We start from the raw sequence: 19491 nt of genomic DNA, 5'->3' as shown, positions 1-19491 counted from the left end.
AAATCGCCCTTTTTGTGACCTGAATTCACGTTACTTAGCAGTGTCCTCCTAGCTTCCCCCCCTTCACTTTCTGTGCCGTTCTGTCACCTGGCACAGCCTGACTTGTCTCCCGACCCAGCTTCTGGCTACTCGGAGTCCCTTCCTGTCCACCCTCTGAGGTACCGGCTGCCCCTTGCTCAGAATGGCCTCCTCCGGGCGGCCCGGGGCTGCTGCTTCTGCCTTGAGTCTGTTCTAAAGTCGCCCTGCCTGAGAAGCCTCCTCTTGTTTCCGTGTAGAGCTCTGCCATCAGTATGTCCTTGTTTCCTTGAACCTTGTCTTGTTTTTCATCTTAGCAGGAAATAAGTCACCACTGCAGGCGTTAGAGACCTGCTTACTTATCTTCTGTTCCCCGCTGCTAAAGGGGCGGATTCGGGAGGGCAGGAACTTGGTCTCCTCTCCCTCCAGCATTTACAAGGGCTGGCATGCAGTGTCACTCCCTGAAACTGTTTTAAATGGCTTGGAAAAAAGTTAAATTTTAACATTTAATGAAGTAGCGAGGGCAGAAGTGTGTGTATGTTGGGTTACCGGAGCCAAATGAAATTGCTTTATACAAGAACCAAGGAGTAAAAGTACTTTAAAAATACCATTCATTTAGGAAGGGTGGTAGGCAGCAAGGATGGGTTTTGGAGACACAGAACTAACCTTAATGTTACGCTCCACCTTGTAGCCCAGCCTGATCATAAAAGAAGCTCCTTCCCTGTTCCAGATTCATTGATCACATGAAGAATTTCTCTGAATGGCATAAATGTAATAATCGGCATTTTCAAGATGACTGAAAGAATCCCACCAAGGCCAGAGTTCCCAGGGAAGCTTGGCTCATGTCTCCCTCTGGGATTGGCTTCCTTTGCATCTTGGGTTTATTTTAACCCAGGACGTACCAGTGTGCCCTACGAGCTATGGACTCATACACAGGGCGATCAAAACATATGGTGGGCATTTAAATTTAACAAAGAAATAGTCCAGTAATTCCCCCCAGCATTCACGAGGATGCTCACCCCACCGTTCTGGCTGCTTTATGAAGCAGCTCTGATGGTCCTCTTCTGCGTGTGTTTTTACAGCAGCTGAACGCTGCTGCCAGGTGCTGTGGGTGGGAAGGCCTCCCGGGAAAACCTGACGTCGGGTCCCCCTCTACCTCCAGGGTCTGGGACCCTGCCAGGTCTGGCTCTGTTTTAAAATCTACATTATTAGATATGGATTTTACAAACATTACTAGTGTTAGTGGTAACGGTGGAGCTGGGGAGTATTGTGCCTTCTCCAGCTGCGCGGTGAGAACCACCAACAGTGCGTTGAACCTGTGACCCTTTCCCAGGCCTCGACTCTTGAGACCTGCAGATGTCCCCTGGGCTTCCCTCTGGGCTTACAGCTGGTTTGGTGAGCTCCTGGGTCAGGATTTCTTGGGATGGCTTTGTAGAATGGATCAATGAGGATAATCTCAGAGACTCTGCATGTGGAGTCTTCACTAACCCATGAATTCCCAGCTCTCAGAACCCCAGGGAGGTGTTCAGCTCGGTCCTCGGCGACAGGCACCAGGCAAACTTCAGCTGGTGAACACCATGATGGGCTGGAAATCGTACCCTTAGGAACTGGGCACTTGTGGCCATCACGGTGCACAGAAATCCTGCCTGTGACATCATGATATTTGGCCTCGTCTCCCTGTCTGTGCGCACAGGGCAGCCCTGTGGAGCGGGGAGAATCAGCGGGGCTGTCAGCTGCAGAAGACGGCGCATCGCGTGGGGCTGCCTCCCCCGTCGCTTGGATGCACCCATCTCGGCTTAGCTGGCGGCTGCCACCAGATAGAAAGGAAGAAGCTTTCTCCTCTGTCTCTCCCTCATAGTCAAAGTGACCACGAATTGATTCAGGATATCAAGGTGGCCAGGGCAGCACAGCAGAAGATACGCAGGGAAGAGGACTTGTAGAGCTGCTCCAGAAGTGGCAAGAAGGATGGAAACGTGTGTCTGAAGCCAGGGGAGCATTTGGGGTACCAGAGTTGAATCAGGACCTTGTGCTTGCCAGGCAGGTGCTTACGCTGCTGAGCTACATCCCCGGCCCAGATGGAGCATGTGAGGGGGAATTTATGGCAGTGTCTTTACTGTGACCAATCTTAAAAATTAAACGTCATGTACTTTTCCAACTTCTTATGATTCTTAGAGCCCACAGTCTCTTTTCCCTGCATCTGTCACCACTTTTTATCCAATGACTTTGGCCAAAGTTGGGTCTCATGTGGCTGAGAGGACGAGTACATTGATCTATGTTTGCATTGAAGTTACACAAAATTGAGAGAGGGAGGGAGAGAGAGAGAGATTGATTTTCATAAATGTATTGATATGGGAAAAGCAAGGGTATCATTTCCAAAAAGACATATGATTGTGGGAGTTATGCTCTATCAACCTGGCACCATAACCGCTTATGAAAAACCCAGGAGTATGCATAAGCTCCATTTGGAGGATCCTTCTATTGACTTGAAAAGGTAAATGAATTTACATGTCCTACTTATGACCTGAGAAAAGTTGAAAACTTGAAGACAGTTGATAAAGCAGGAAACTGCTATGCTTTCATTTGTACCATGTCTTATTATCATTTTTTAAATTTTAGAATGCTTTCATTTATTTATTTACTTAAAACTTCCATATTAATAAAGTCTGCCACATGTGACTGGATTGAAAGGCTTTCCTGGTTTTTGGGTAGTTTCAGTGTTCTGGAGTAGGGTAATTTTAACAGAGTCTTTTTTGAAGCACATTGCAACATACACCGTACTCGTCTTTATTGAAAAGATTTTAAAAATTTGATGGGGAATACATTCCTATGCATCAAAAGGCCAAAATATAAAGGTGGACAGTAAGGAGCCGTGACGTCCACGCCCTGCTCCATCTGCCCATTCTCCGTGCCCTTCAGGGAGGCACTGCAGTTTCCTTGAGGCTCCTTCAGCATGTCTCCACGCACACAAGTGTGTTTGTGAGTGCACATACGTGTGCGGGGGAGCGGTCTTCACTCTGAGCCTGGGAGCTCTTTCTACGTCAGCGCGTGCAGAGCCTCCTCAGGCACTTTTCTTCAATGCTGAAGGAACGTTTTCAAGGCAACCTTAATTCATTCAGCCAGCTTCTCTGAGGGCTACGTGTGACTGCCCAGAGACCCAGTACTGCGGGGTCTCCCTGTCCATGGGCTCTGGATCCACGGATTCAGTGGCATGCAAAGGAGAGAATCTGAGAACATTCTTGCTCAGGAAGGCCGAGAAGGTTAGGGACCAACCAGGGACCTGGGACTGGACACACCCAGGCCGCATTAGGCTTTGGGGTTAGAATTCCTCTGGCTGTGTGACCTTGGCCAAGTCACTAAGCCTCTCTGCAGCTCAGTTTTTCTAAGACAAATGGACATGATAACCTATTCCAAGAGTTCATTGTGAGGGATGAATGTCCTCACATAGCCGAAGCTCTTGGAGTGGTGCCTGGCTCAGATAAAACCATTAGTGTGACCATTACAGCACAGAGGAGGCCGTGCGTTTTGGAAGGATGGAAAGGATGGTTAGCATCAAGCACTGAGCAAGGGTAATGAGCAAATGTACCAAGAAGGCGCATTTACTTGAACAAGAGATTTGGTGTGGTTCTATTGGCGAGAACAGTTCTTGAGGAGCACAGAGCTCAAGATACACTGCTGAGACCTGAGGGAAAACTCGGAGAGGATTCACCGGTGACTCAGGCCAGCCTGAGCATCAGTTATGTGACTTTGGATGAGCTGCTCAGTCTTCTCTGTGATAAAGCAAGAGAAACGAGAGGCCGGACAACTCTTCTCCTTTTATAAAGAATTTTCCCATCAACCGCTGAGAACCTGGCTGGTGGTCAGCAGAAGGCTGAAGGACGATTCCCATCAATGGGGAAAAGGTGTGTTGACGGCCAGGTAAAAGAGTCAGACGCACACAGCACAAATTTTGTCAGATATAAACGCCCACTAGGGTGTACTCGTGTATGTGTGTCTGCGTGTGCACACGCACACATGCACACTCACACACACATTCCAACTGTACCCCTTAGAGGTCAGTTATGCTATAGATCACAGAGTCCATCGACATTTACCAGAAACCTCTTTCCTTTTGGATGCTTTCTTATGTGCTCAGAGACAGACTACTGACTTCCAACACGGAGACTGGGAATTGTCCCAAAGGACACGGTGGCTGGGGGACAGAGAGTTCTGTGACATATTTAACAATGTGTGTGGATGATCATTGTGCACCAAACACTCTGCAGGACGCTAGAGGTGGCCCTGAAACATGCATGGAGTCTTACCAGGTGAGGGGAGAGGGTAAAATTATTCCTAACAGGGAGGAGGAGGCCTCGCACGTTTTCAGCTGTCTGCTGAGCTCCATGGATGGGCATGACAGGTGACCTGGGAATGTCACCTGCAGCTCTGTCAGCCTTTGCACAGCAGCAGGGGACCACAGCTCGGAGACCGTGGGACGAGGGGAGGCAGGAAGGGGCGAAGAAGTCTCAAGCTCTTGTTTTGCTGGCCTGGAAGCTGTTCTCCCCCCCCCCCCACCTCAAGCCACGCTCCTCTCGGCCCACGCGTGACGGCGGAGATTTGCTCGGCTCCTCCGTTCCCCATCACTCTCTTGAACCCTTAGCAATCTCAGCCCCGCTCTGTCCCTGGAAACATCTCCCAAAGGTTGTGTTTCAGACCACGCAGCTCCCAGGGAGCTTTTGCTCCTCCTGGGTAGAATGTAAGAAGAGGAATTGGTTTCCCAATGTCCCTGTTTGCCTGGACGCACTGTTCTCAGACTCACACTGGAGCTGACAGGCGGTCGGGGGAGCCTGACTGAGCCTGCCCCGCAGCTCCCTCTCCTTTCCCTGAAGATTTCTTCTCTTTCTTTGGCCCATTCCGGGCTCCCTGTCACTGCCCACTAAAGCTTGTGAGAGAGCGCTGGGCTTTCCCAGGGCCCTCGGAGCACACTTACCCTCCAACGGTGCAGGGGAGCCTTTCCCTGGAGCTTGAACACTCCTGTGTCTTTCTGACCCCTTCTCTTGCGAAGAGCCCGGAGTGGGGTTTCCCATCTCAACCACTGTGAAAACCACTTTTTATTCATTGACAGAAATCTGCATTTGGGAGACAGTTTCCAGTTGTTCAGCCTTTTCTTTTCTTTTTTGCTGAAATGGTGCAAATAGAAACTGGGTTTAGTTCTTGGGAAATTCAGGAAGTGTCTCCCAGACGGGGAGGGGAAAAGGACTTCGTCAAAACGCCTATGCTGCTGGTCGTCCTTGTATGAATGTGCCAATGTTCCTCTTTGTGCCTGCCAGACTCTGAAGAATAAAACTCAAGGCAAAGCAGAGGAGGCACAGCGAGTGAATGCAACCCTGTTTCCTAATCCCTGTGGATCAAAACCAAGCAAGTTCCAGTTCTGTACAGTCTTCCTTAGCATGCTGGATTGGTCACATGGATTAATAAGACGGTCAGTTCCACTGGCTGTGGCCTCCTGGCCGTTGTGTCTTTTGCATTTTGTGAAACTCTGCAGGAACAAAGGCAGTGGTATTTTCTGAGTAACATGGCGGTTGGTCCATCCGTCCATCCCACTGGAAGGTGGGCTCTTAAATCCTCCGGTACGAAAGACTCTTGTTTGTGGCTTGGTGTAAACCTCTGCACTCTGGGGAAACTCAGGGTGTCTTCGGGGAGTGTGGGGTGCGGGTGGCGGATAGTTTGAATAGTTTTGCTCAGAATGAAAAGTAGCACATTGTGGTTCTTCGCATGCAGGCAAGAGCAAAGGCTTCGTGCAATGCGTCTGTCACGGAGAAGATACCAGAGAGGGGCCTGGCCAGGTGGGCGCGTCTTTGTGTCACCTCTGTTAACTTTCATGACCCCGTTCCTCTCTGTTTCCGGAGATAAGGCTAGTTGTTTTATGTCTAATTAAACAGCAACAATCGCGAACATTGACTGACCATGAGTATGTGCCAAGCGTTCTTTACATCCTCGGAGAAATCCTGCGGGACTAGCTCATTATCTCCCGCTCCTGGCACAGAGGCTGCCCCCGAGGTGCCCCACATCTGCCCAGGTTTCACACCACTGTCAAAGGTAGCATTGACCTAGCTCAGACCTTTATTCTCCAAAGCCTGTGACCTCGCCCCTGGCGTGACTCTTTGTGTCTCCACTGCTTCTGTAACACCCTGCTTATTTAAGTCTTGCTCAGTGATTCCACAAAATTAGAAAAAGGCTTCTGGCTTGGGTTTTAGTGTGTCTTAAAGCGCCTTCTTCAGAGAAGGTAAGATGAAAGATCATTTCCTACTCTAGCTCAGTGTTGTTATGCATGAGTTATTTCTTCTAAATCTCATAAAAAACTACAGGGGAAGAAACAGGTGGAGAACAAGGCTGGCCAAAAACAGGAGAAAGAGCGTCTGACAGTGTGTCAGAGCGCACGCAGGTGCGTGGTTAAGTGGGTTGGGAGGGGACACCGACTCCTCTCTCCTCCCCACGGGCTGAGCAGCCTTCCGATTGCTCTCTTATTGGATGAGTTCTTCTTCAGTGTAGGAGCAAAGAGGAAATCTGCCCTTGGCCTTTCTTACATCATTCATTCAGGGAAATGGTTAAGAAGGAACCAGAAACACCGAAGGACTGAGCCAAATGCTGAGAGTAGCAGACGACAAAGTACGTCGTGTAGAACTACAAGGAAAGACAGGAGAGGCTGTAGCGCTGGCAGGCGTGGAAGGGGTGTCGGGGGCCTTGGGAAGGAAGGAGAGGGGGCCGGGAATGGGGCGCCTGCTGTATGGATGGAAAAGGGGACAAGGGACTAGGAGAACGGGGAGAGCAAAAGCAGGTAGTGGCGGAGGCCTTCCTGGGACCCCATGAATCCAAAGCTTGCGAGGATTTTCCCCATAGACTGAACTCGAGATTTGAATCGATCCTTAAGCATTTTTGGATACCAGTCAAAGCTTACTTGATGGAAGCCTGTACTGTGTGTCTTAGGGATCTGTGTTGGTTGTTTTTTGGGTGCTAGGAATCAAACTCAGGGCCGTCGCTCGCCAGGCAGGCGTGGTGCCACTGAGTCACATGGCCTGTCCCTCGTCTAGGGATTATCCATGTTAACGTCTCCAGGACGTGGGTGTGCTCTGTGTCTTCATCTTTGCCCAGCCATAGTGCTAAGATATGTGGGAAATACCAGTTGCTTCTACCAGATGCGCGATGTGTGTATTCACATTTTATTCAGAGGAGTATTTGCCGAAGGTCTACTTTGTGAACAGCAGTAGTGAACAAGACACAGCCTGTGCCGTTAGAGAGCGTATTATCTAGGCGAGGAAGCGGAGAACGGACGATATAGGAATGCACGTACGTATTACAAAGCGCTCCACCGCAGGGAGGGTGGGAGCAGCAGCCTGCAAAAGGCACAGCTAACCCTGGATCTGAAGAAAGTAAAGGCCTAGTCACACGAATTGGGATCAAAAGGCATTTTACTAAGTTCGATGCATTTTCCAGAGGATTTCTTCATCTCTCCTTGTTTTTTTTAAAAAAAAAATCAAAGTATTGAGATAGAGCAACAGAATTTACGTAAATCAAACAACAGGAAGATAGCAGACTGCAAAAAGAAAAAAGAATTGTTAAGGACGTGTGGAGGACGGTGGCCACGCTGACCTCTGGATTGCTGGAGCTCCAGGAGGGTTGAGAGAGGTTGAGGAAACACGTGAAGAAAAAGTAGCCAAAAACTTTCCAAGTTTGGTGAAAGACATAAACCACACATGTCCCAAATAAGTAAGGTGCGCCTAGGGAAAGTGCTTTAAGCCACAACATAGCGATGCTTCTGAAAACTAAAGATAAAATTATATTCTGTGGCTCTTGAGCTTTGGGCGTAAATAGATTAAGTAAAGATTCCGTGTTTCAAGGGTAGAAGTGCGGCTGGAACGCGGCACTGTGCGAACTGGCTGGATGAGTTGGGACCAGTGAGAAATACTCAGCATATTTTCAAAAGGGCTCCACAGGAAACAATCCGGCAGGAGGCCAAGGTGCAGGGCTGGATGCTGTGGATGGAGGGCACGGCCGGCAGGACCAGTAGAAGGGGCCGTTATTCCAGATGAGATTCCGGCGCCTGGGAAGCATCGGGTGCTAGAAGAAGAGGCGCCAGCTTACCTGGGCGAGATGAGCAGGGAGCAGCACTGAGCAGGCTCCTTCCCTCCTCCCCGTCCCTCTGTCCCTGGCTGCCCGGAGCCCCAGGGGAGGGAGCCGAGGTGCCCAGAGCAGGGCAGGAGTGGCTGTGGGAGAGCTAGAAGGCCACCAGCGTCTGTTCACAGAGGACAGCGCTGGCCCTCCGGGGGTGGGGGGCCTGGTCTTCCTGTCAATCGGTTGCGTGACTTGGGGCGAATCATCTCAATTCTTGGGGCTGAAACTTACTGTTAAATGAAGGTGTTGTCTGGAGATGACAGTCTCTCTGCTTTTAACCCTGGGCAGTGTTCTGTTAGTGACTCTGGGCAGTGCTCTGGGTGTTAACTGTTCCGCAGCTGTAAGCCTTAGTTACTTCCAAAGCAGAGTGAGCACTCTCCAATCAGCTCCCACTTCCTGGAGTTTGTTCATTTCCTCCAACCAATCAGCGCTCTCTGTTTCCTTTGCAGGACACCCCGACACTGGCACTGGGGATTTGCGCTCTCTGGTCTCCCCAGCTGGTGCTGATTCAGTGGTCCTATGTTCCCGAGGACCAGTGGTCTGTCTGCTCCTCAGCTCTGTGTGCCGCTTGCATGTAGAAAAATTAAACATGATGTGAGGCTAAAAGAGTTATTTGAAAATTAAGTCAGATGCTTCGGAAATATTGTCTCAATTAGATCTGAATTTGTTAGATTCGTGACAGCTGGAGGAACATAGAAGTCTGTTCCTAGTACCTAGAAAGAATTCGTGTTCAGAGTTTTCTGGAAGTAGCACGCTCTTCTTTAGAAAATGGAGATCAGAAATTATTATCATGCAACTGTAGATATGTAATATGGGTGTAATTTGTGTAACTAAGTAAATTAAACTCCATCAACAGGACTTCGCTCAAAGAGGAAGCATCGGCTCTGCATTGGAAGCTTGAGTAAACCGGTCGTAGCGATACACACAGCTGTAAAACCACCACTCAGGGAGGCTGAGGCAGGAGGATCACAGGTTCAAGCGCTACCTGGGCAAGTTAGAGAGATCCTGCTTTAAAATTTAAAAAAAAAAAACTAAAAGTTTGGCTAAAAGATGCACACACATATGTTTTAAAGTATATATGCACAATACTTTATTTTTGCTTAACTAACTGTTGCTTTGTGCTTAGGTTATTCTTTTTGATGCACTGACAGTTTGTGGGCCATAATCAAATGGAATATAAGGCTTATACTATTCGTGGCCCTTACTGTGCTTTTTTTCTACAAAAGGTGACCACAGCCTAGCTTGGCTTGTAATGTAAGCTGCCAGTATCCTGAGCACAAGCCAGCACATTCTGGTAACCCTGGAACATTCTTTTTTACCGTGGAGTGCTACACCCTAAGGGTGCAAATCCACACTTACTCAAGAAATGTGGGAAGTTCCCTGGGTACGACTTGCTCATACTGAAGAACATCTACACAGTGGGGCAGCGTTCCCTATGGGCTGTCTCCCGGGTAATGAAGTCCTGCACCTTATACTTTTAGGATTATCTCTTTCGGAGGAGTAGTCCTCTAGCTTTTCATCACGCTTAGAAGCGAAGACCTTTGCTCGGTAGCTGGTCTTGGAGACGCAGTGGGAACGATTGCTTCATCCTCACATTTGCAGCTTCGGATGTCGAATGGACTCTTCTGTCTTTCCTGGTTCCTCATAGACCCTAAGGCCTCCACCTCCTCTTTACACTTGCGCGTAGGACTGTGCTGGGTGGAGGATTGCAGGAGACCAGGAGCAGAGGGGTGAAGGAAGGTGTGTGGGTAGCCCAGGTACCGGCTACTTCTCCTATTTCTGAGAAACTCATGCTCTGCAAAATCCTATTCCAAAGTGAGGAAATCAGGTTGGGATTGATCATGCACACACTATTACAAAAAAAGAACAATCTGAACCAAAGTACCGACACTGGAAAACCAAAAGGCATGCTGAGTTTTTAACAAGGAGTGAGTTCCACGCATGTAGTTCTTTTTTAAAATCGTAAGCAGCTAAATGTAAGGAAATACACGGAAGAGTCAGGCTGCTAAACTTTTGAGGCTCTGAGCAAATGCATAAAGTTTCGGGGACTTTGCATAATTAGCTTTGGGAGGACAGTTCTGCGCTCAAGCAGGTACAGATGAAGATGGTGGCAAACGGTCCTGAGGAGCAATTTCATTTCTCTAAGATGTGCTGTGCTCTGCTGTCCCAGGACAAGTTCCCTTCAGCTGCTCCCTGGCTGGCCACTCATACATTAAGGAGCAAGAAAAATTACCTTGTGAGCAAAGTGATTTTCCAGCCGTTTCATTATATATTGCCAGCATTTCTCATTTACTGCTGACAAATGAGCCTGACAGTCGTGCGGAACACGGCAGCATTCAAAAAATTCAAATGATATTTAAATGTTTACCATGGTCCATCTGCTCTCAGATTATGCCATTCAAGGAGAAATTAATTTGTTATCCCACAAAGCAGAATACCACTAGTTCATTGTTTGGCCAGTGTACATATTTGAGAATGGTCCGTACACAAGAGTGCCCGTGCCCTGCATCTGGCGGGCTGCAATTTTGCCCTGTATTGAGAAGATTAGATAGAATCTACCAGAAGTGGAGGCCCTTAGCTCTGCCCAGCTCTTCACACGTTGTGTCTGCCGATGGGTCTCTGCACATCCTGGACAGTTAAGGTATCTGAGGTTGTGTGAGCAGTATATTACGACTGTCAGCACATGGCGTGACAAACCACCTTGGGGTCCTCAAGGACGTTCCCCCAGCGACGTGACCCGCACGCTCGTGTTCAATCCCACGGTGATTCTGTTTTCACGCAGGCAAACCTTGCCCTTCTTAAGAGCGATGGTGCATTTGTGTTTTCTCCTCAGGGAAGAGATTCCTTCCTGCGCCATGCTTCTCGTGATGGGTGCGGGGTGGTAATGGGATCAACTTTCCCAAACAATTCCTCAGTCCATGTGATTGGAAAATGTATGAAAAACTGCATTTTGATTTTCCCTTTTGTAAGGTGAGGAACTGAGTGAGCCATTCGTATTCCCAACACCACTTAACTTCTCGGTTTTTGTTTTTGTAATTTACAACTTTGAGCTTTTTGAGGAACAATGTAAAGGCTTGCTTTTGCTTTGTACAGTCTCTGATGATATATATATATATATATATATATATATATATATTTTTTTTTTTTTTTTTTTTTTTTTTGGTACCAGGAATTGAACTCACGACCTTGCACTTGCCAGGCACGTGCTGTGCCCTGAACTATATTTCCGGCCTTTCCTTTTAGATCTTAAGGAAACATTTTTCTGTGGCCTGCTTTCGTGAATGAAGACTTAGCGAGGTGACGTCCTCTGGTGTCTGGGATGACACTTCTTTGTCTTAGGCAGTTAACACTGTACAGGAAGCGGCGCAGCACCAGTTTCTACTCGCATAGCCGCATCGCTTTTCTTATTAAAAAAATGAGAAACACTTGCTGGAACAAGCCAATGTACGACTCTTAAGAGAGGTTTCCTGAACATAGTGTGAGCTGCTTAAGTTTTTCTGCTATTTTTCTTAAACTATATCTTCACTTTTTACTTAGATCTCAGTTGCCTTCTGCTTTTGATCTGAGGACTTCTCTATTCTTGAGGTGTCAGGACTGTTGTTTATCTTCAGACTCCCTGCAGATTTACTGTGACTTCATGGCTTTTCCTACTTTATTCTGCTTTTTTCTTCTTGCACTGAGGCCGGGCTTCTCCGGGTTTCGATGCACCTCAGGATTGTGTCAAGCACAGTGAGGCAGCTTCCCCCAAGAATACAGCAGTTTCCAGATGCAGCATGGGCCTCCCTTGTCTAGCTTTTAATCACATTTGCAAGGTGGCCTCACCTCCAGCACACCAGCCCTTCTCCAAACCCCCCGGCCCTTCCCGCAGGTCTGTGAGTCAGTCACCTGCTCTCCTTGGAGCCAATCGCTGCAGAGGACTGAGTTTGCCATCAGTAGCTGGGCCTGGGGCTCCGTTCCTGAGTTCTGGAAACATGCAGAAACGCTGGCTTCTGTCTGCAGGAAACCTGGCTTCCACCTGTCCCTGCAGCTCTGTAACTCACATTGCACTGATTTAATTTTTTTATTGTAGTTGGATTATTGGTTATTCCCGTGCTCATTCATTTTGCCATTGGACATTTAATTTCCTTGCAATTCTCTCTTATCTCACCTTGCTCTGTTTTGTCTGTTTGCTGGTCCTGTGCTGCTTATCTGGATCTTAATCGTCTAAATCCCTGGTCCTCCCATCTTACCCTGTTCTTTTGCAGACTTCTGTTACTCTGCGGTAAGGCTGCTTTCTTTCTTTCTTTCTTTCTTTCTTTCTTTCTTTCTTTCTTTCTTCCTTTTTAATAGTGCTAAGGAGGTTGAGCTGTTTTTTAAAACTCTCCAAGTGATTGGTTGCAGGAGGTTTGCCTGAGCCTTTAGGATGAAGTGTTCTCTGTCTCATTTTACTGTGTACAATTGCGTGCTGCATGCACAGGTGGATTGTTGTAAATTCAGCTTTCATCGTGGAGGGCGCCACCTTCTCTGGCCTCCGTGCGCTCTGGAAATTTGCTGAGCAGGGATCAGTCCCTGTGTTCCTTCTCAGCTTAGATGTTGCCTGAACCTTTCTGTTTAGGCTCTGGTTACAAAGAGGGGAGATGGGCTGGGGGCAAGCCTATCTCCAGGGCACCTGAGGAGGGGGAGTCTTCTTCCTCTGCCCATCTTCTAGGACTCACAGGTTGTCAGGAGAGTTACACTCCTGCAAGCACTGTCCCCACGAGTCTTTTTCTTTGTCCGACCGTGACTGCGGGTCACAGCTGTGACGTCAGGGGCAGGCCGTACAGTGGGGAAAATGGGTGCATAGTGATGGGGTGGCTGTGGTTCTTGCATTTCATTTTTAACTGCAGATTCTGAGTCTCTGAGGCCCAAGGCTGGGCACCTGGGAGGTGCGAAAGCTCCCTGCAGCTGTTCAATCAGTGGAGGCTCCTCAGTGACTCCCCCGAAGTGTGGCCTGCAGCCTGGCCACCATGGTCCTTCTGGCTGCCGTGTGCTGGGCATCCGTCCCCTGTCACACTCATGCTAAAGCTTCATCCCCAAAGTTCTCTGCAACTGTACTTGGAGGTGGGGCTTGGAGAGGGGTTTGGATTAGATGCCATGGGGAAGCTGGAGTCCTCAGACAGCAAAGGCCTAAGTTAGAAAGCTTGAGCTGGGCCGCTGTGCGCTGCCGGGTGCCGCCTCCATGCACAGCAGAGAATCCACCCAGGGAGAGGCTCACCACATGCGCGCCCTCAGCCCCGGGCTTCCCGCCTGCCCGACCTTGAGCTGGACTCGTATCCAGATTTTATCAGCTGCAAAGCAAAGCAGACTGTGACCCCCTTATTCCTCCATGTGGGCGGCACTGAAAGTCTGTCTCTTGGACTCCACTTCAGGAAGGAAGGGAAAGCTTGAAGCGAGACATGACGGCCACACAGTCATACCGTTCTTCAAAGGACCAGTTTCCACTTGGTGTCCCTGGGCTGAGGGAGTTTTCTCCATGGCTGCATTTCACAGCTCCCTTAAACCAAAGACCAGCTCTGGGAGGGCAGCCGTTCCAGGTTCCTCATCGCTAAGCAAACCGCTTTCCTACCAGTGAGGAGCTGCCTTTTCCTGCACTGGTCTAACTTAGAATAAGATGACACAAATATGCATGAGAATGCGTTTTTATGTCATGTGGTTCAAAGCTTGTTTCCTTTATAAATCTCCGATGAACCAGCCTTTTCTTTAACCCCGAAGTTCTGTTGGGAGAAACCTCACCTTCTGATAGAACCTACAAGAGACAGTACAGACAAGAAGTCTCCTGAGAGATTCTACCCAGGACGGTCAAACCATTGGAAACAGACGCTGTGTCTAAGACACCTCATGAAATCATCCCGGGGCTTCCAGAGAGAATAAAAACCTCTCTCTGATAAGTACATGTAGCCCCTACATTCCAACATGCTAGCGTGGCCAGAGATGATTTAGGAAAAAGTCAGTTACATGTTAGAGAGCTTGATCGGGCCATTCTGCAATGTCCGCATACACCAAAATATCACCTGGTCCCACAGCCATCTACAATGTTTAGGTACTTACATAAGGTGCTAGTGCGACTGTGTTCATTCGTTCATACAACACAGTTACATGTTATAGCGAATTATTACCTAGTGTTAATGACAGTAACATTATTTATTGAAAGATCTAACCTTTGGCCAGTTCTACCTCAAAATTTAATGGCATATAATTAAGAAACCTAATCACAGTCAAAACAGTAGAGGATTGTTATCTGCTTCTGTCTGAGAACAGAAAAGTGTGTTTTTCTAGGAAATTTCTTATATTTAACATTGGAAGATTCCCAGTGACAGAGCTTCCCACGGAGATTTCCGTTATTATGAAAAATTCAGTACAGAAAGAATGACCAATTGAAAGAGAAATTACTTGGTTTTAGCAACTTGACAAAATGGATTGTTGCTGAGACGCATTGAAACTCTCTTTATATGTAGAGCTGTCTCTACAGAATTCAGTGAGCACCTTGAAATAAACTTCAGCTCTTGGTGCGTTCTTAATAGGAGCTTCAGTAAAGGTAGCCCTAGTTTCGTGCTCAAGATTTACAAAGTTCTGCGCGAACATAATCTCATAATCCTGTAATTAACGTTGTAATCTGCACGAGCCATGATATTAAAGTGCTTCCAAGTTCTGGATGGTGAAACAGACAGAGATGAGAGTGTTCATGACTCCGGCAGCAGCAATAATGGCGATAAAATATTTGTTCAGACCGCACTGTCCTTCCCGGGGATACGGGCATGGAGGGCACGGGGATTCGAACCCCTGCAGCCAGCAGACTCGCCCTGTGTTTCGCTTGGGGCGTTCCTGGGCTTCTGATAGGATAGCACACACGGGGAAGGCTTCCTTGGCTCACCGATTGCTTTATGATCACTCAATTACGTTCTGACTTTTATCAGTATTCTTTCTGAAGTGGAAAATGTTGCCTGCAGTCTAATTTTTTTAAAAGAAATCTTTTAATTTATTGTGTTTTCCCTTTTAGAGCAATGCTTTAATTTTGCTGCATTTATTTTTGCCAGAGTCAAAAGACGTCAGTCAACAGCAATCCTTTCATGAAGTGAAAGGCTACATACAGAAATTAAAGGAAGGTCTTAAATTTCTCCGTTTCTTATAGGAAAATATTCTGGAGAATCATTTCTGGGGTTCTTGTTTATGGAAGAGATTCGCTTTCACTTGTAAGCATTAGAATTTTTGTTTTGTTTGTCTTATTAGTAGCAAACATTGATGTTTTGCATTTATAAAATTCTATGTATATGTTTTCCTTTCATTTTCTAAATGGTGAGACACCTGTGGCAGGTCCTTTGAACTCTGTGTGGTGGTGCACTTTGGTAATCCCAGCACTTGGGAGGCAGGAGGATCATTGAGAGTTCGAGACCAGCCTGAGCTACAAAGTGAGCCCAAGACCAGCCTGAACTGCATAGTGACCCTGTCTCAAAAAGACCAAAACAAAACAAAACAAAAATCAAACTTGCCCTGGAATTTACCCAATATTGCATGTTTCTAGCTGTGCTTTGGAGACCCCCAAATGTAAATGTTTATGTCTTAAATTGTTTTTATCATGGCAGTTTTTAAAAGTCTGTTTGCAATTTAAAAATGAGGCAAATGATGAGACGCAGACAATTATTTATGTTATGGGAATGGTATTCGAGTTTTTAAACCAAAAAACGTGCTTTTCCATGTATCTTCGCTGACAGGAGAGCCAAGCTCACACTGAGAGGCTGGGTAGCTGCGCCTGGCAGCAGTGGACTAAGCTGAGGACGTGGCCAGGTGCTGAAGTCACCGACAGGGGCTCCCCTTTCTCCCGCCTCTCTGTGTCCCCTGCACCGTGCTGACTCCCCTGCCCCGTGCAATCCCCTTCTGCAACTGTGCGCCTCACAGGGCTGCGAACCAGGCACCGGCAGAGAAGCCAGGGAACGTGTCTCTTGGTTGACAAGAGCCAGGGAACTCAGGTGCTGGAGGCAGCATGAGGAATTTATGGTCTGCAAGTGCTGGAAAGGAAGGACACCCCAGAAAGCTGGTGCTTCCAGGAGGCGGTGATGGGGGGAGCCTTGTATCGGTGGATCTACTGAAGCCAGCTGGGAGCCAAGGCCTGTGTTTTTGTCGCCTTAGTGAGCTGAGGGACTGCCCTGGGAGGGACAGTGCTCCGAGGAAGGCACAGAGCCTGCAGCTCCTCTGCTCAGCCTGGAGGTCGCAGCTCCTGGAGCAGCAGTGATGCCAGTAACGAATACCAAGTGAAGCGCAGGCCTCCCCAGCCACGTAGCAAGCGTTCACGGGCTGCTAAGGGCTCGTGGCCCTTCCCTGGATTCCTGTATCTGCTTCCTACCAGGCTGGTGGTAAACGGAAAGACAAAGATTCGATAGTGATGTTGGGGCTCTGGGGCCAGTCAGTGACTAGTACGAAAGAAGAGATCAAGGTTTCCAGCAGAATCGTGGGCAGTGGACACACTGTCCACAGGGAGAGCACAGCTTGAGGACGGCAGGGCGGTGGTTGCCCTCCGGCTCCCTCCCAAGGCCTCGGCCGGCCCGTGGAGCTAACCCTGAGGGTCACCTGTCCATCCAACCAGCTCGTTTGAAGCACAGCAGCATTTTGAAGAAAGCATCTAGAAAATCATCTTAACAAAGCAACCATTTAGTCATTGATTAGGAGGCTGGAGAGGGGTTAGCGTGGGCGAGAGAGGCCAGTATCAGCTCTGATCGGCGCAGATGTGCCAGGGTGTGGGTGGATTATTAGAGGCTGCCGAGCTAGAGGGATATGGTCTCTGTGATAAGCCAAATCTCATCCCCAAATCCCCTGCACACCAGATTTCCTGTCTGCCTCCCCTCACAATCTCTGAGCCTCCCGTCCAGCCCTCCTTCTGGGATTTCTAAGCTGCCAGATAGGGGCAAACTTCTCAGCTGCTCACAAAGGGACAGATAACACCAGGGACAGATTATTTCTGCAGACACTTGCCCCTCATTTAGGATTGATGTTACTTCTGATTTGGTTTTCCTGGACCTCACATCACTCATCAGAAGAGCAGCCCCTGCGTGTTTCTGGGCAGCACCGTTGAACAGTACCTTTGCAGGGTGATGTTCTGGGTTGTGCAGCGGACGCACCTGCTGGAGGAGCAGTGAGCCGGATGAAGCCACCTTGCCGCCGCTCACCCTGTCTTGAGGGCAGATCCCAGGACTGCGGTTGGAGACCTGAGCATCCTTTGTGATTTCCCTGCAGGTGGGAAGCAAGAGAACACTTGCTCCTTGCGACCCTTGGCCTTGGGAAGCAAGCCACTTCCAGAGGTTTCTGTTACCAGACGATGCATTGTTTTCGGAGTTGGTGCATACGGAGAAAAAGAGATTTGCTCAAAATAAGGGTACAGCCACAGGCAACCTCCTTAAATTTCAAGTCAGTGTTTATTAATGATTCCTTTTAAATCCACTGATGCTGCACAAGAAGGATTATTCCCTCTCCCCCAAAGTGATGAGGAGACTGAAAATCAGAAGGAAGAAGACAGAAGCCACTTGATGTGACTTGGCGTGAAGGACGGGGTGTACCCTTCCCACATTTCACTGTTGCCCCCAGTTTCTCTGGCTGCAAATGGATGAAAAACTCCAGAACAGCTGATTTCTGACCGTTAATGGAACATGTTTTCCCTACAGCTAGGATCTTAAAACGCAAAGGTGTAAAAATTGCAAGTGCAGGCAAACAGTGGTCAGAGGGACAGTAATGCGGAGATGAAATTGAAGTGTGCTCCCCAAATGCCCGTGGTCCTCAGGCTGGCCTCTACTGTATTTAAGAGTGTTTATTTAGATTACTGCGGCAGCAAATTCTTGCTCAAAATTTACCTATTGCATCCCCTGTGCACCCCGCTGGGTGCTGAGCTGGGCGCTGAGGGGTCAGTAGGGAATAAAACAGGAACGAATGTGTCCTCAGGAGATCGTAGTCTGGTGATCAAGGCGGGTGTTATTTTGACTGACTGCAAATAAAAGAGTTGTTGCCCTTGCATCTGGCCATAGTTCGCGTTTTGCTGGTGGGGCTCCAGGCTGGCTCATGAAGTGGGCTCCCCTGCACTGACAGACGGACGGAGGGAGGACTTTTGGGGGCAGCTTCTGCCATGGAACCATGACCTGCAAACAGAAGATGTCTGAGAACCGCTGACCTATAGCAGGGTTCTCTGAGCAGGGTTCGAGAATATTTCACTTTCCTGTGCCTCTTCTCTCAGGGTTCCGAGTCTGCTCGCAGAGAACGTGAAGGGCAAGGTCAGAAAACCGTTGGCTTCTAACCCAAAGAAGTGCAAATGTAAATGCAAAGTTAGGCTTTTTAAAATTTTGCATCATTTTAAAATTTTCTAGCCAGAAACATCAGCCCCCTTTTGAGAGAAATGACCGATCCTTTAAGGCTTCTCTTGTGCGGGTGGTGAACTGGACATCTTAACCAGATTCTCAAGTCTTCATGCTAAAAGCACCCTGTGCATTTTCCAGGTCAGTGATGTCCTCAGTGTCTGTTTTAAAGAGGCCAAATCCGTGCTTTTTGCCTGAGCACATGGCAGGACTGATGCCCACTATAAACTGATATTCCTTTTTAGGCATCAATAACGATATCCTGATGCTGGGCTCGGGTCCCGATCTTCTTATGGACTGAATTCATCATTTTGAAAAAAGAGAAGACCAAAGTCATTTTAATAAAAGGGAGGTATTTAACTGAAAGCCAGGCATCTCTCACTGGGTTGCAGAAAAAGTACAATTTACTCCCAATTCTGTAGACTCCAGACTGTCACCTCCTTGCAAAAGGGCCAGGCAAAGGGGACAGAGCTTGAAGCTGGAAAAGAAAAAACCCAACTTGTGTTAATGTATAGGCATTCAGCGCCCCGTTCATTAACACACATATTGCTGAGGCTTGGCAGGGAAGCAGACATTTTTCTCGAGTAGGGTCGAAAAACTAATTATTCGCCATATGGTGGTTGGCTCAGCAACAATTGCTGAAGCAAAGGAAAGTTGGCCGCGCGATTTCTTTGGGCAGTTTGCTCAGTTCTGACTCTCCTGACATATGCCATTCATGTGGCCTCTGGAGAACAGATGGGCCGGGCTGGGAACGCAGGGGAAACCGCGGCTGGGCCCTGGTGGCCGCCTCCGTCCCTTTATCCTCAGAATGACCTGGAGTCACATGGCATGCGAAAATCACAAGTAGGGGATTGTACTTGGAGGATTTCTCCGCCTGCCTTTATAAAGCCACAGCGTAATTTTGACCGCCTTTTCGTATTTTGTTTATTAAAGGGATCAGGGGCTTAGATGAAAGAGATTCCTTGGTGTGGGTAGGGTC

This window comes from Cavia porcellus, unplaced genomic scaffold (genome assembly GCF_034190915.1).
Source record: "Cavia porcellus strain 051 isolate PalLab524CR breed Dunkin Hartley unplaced genomic scaffold, mCavPor4.1 scaffold_8, whole genome shotgun sequence".
Lineage (NCBI taxonomy): Eukaryota > Metazoa > Chordata > Mammalia > Rodentia > Caviidae > Cavia > Cavia porcellus.
The sequence above is the reverse complement of the archived record's forward strand: the minus strand, read 5'-3'. Positions refer to the sequence as shown.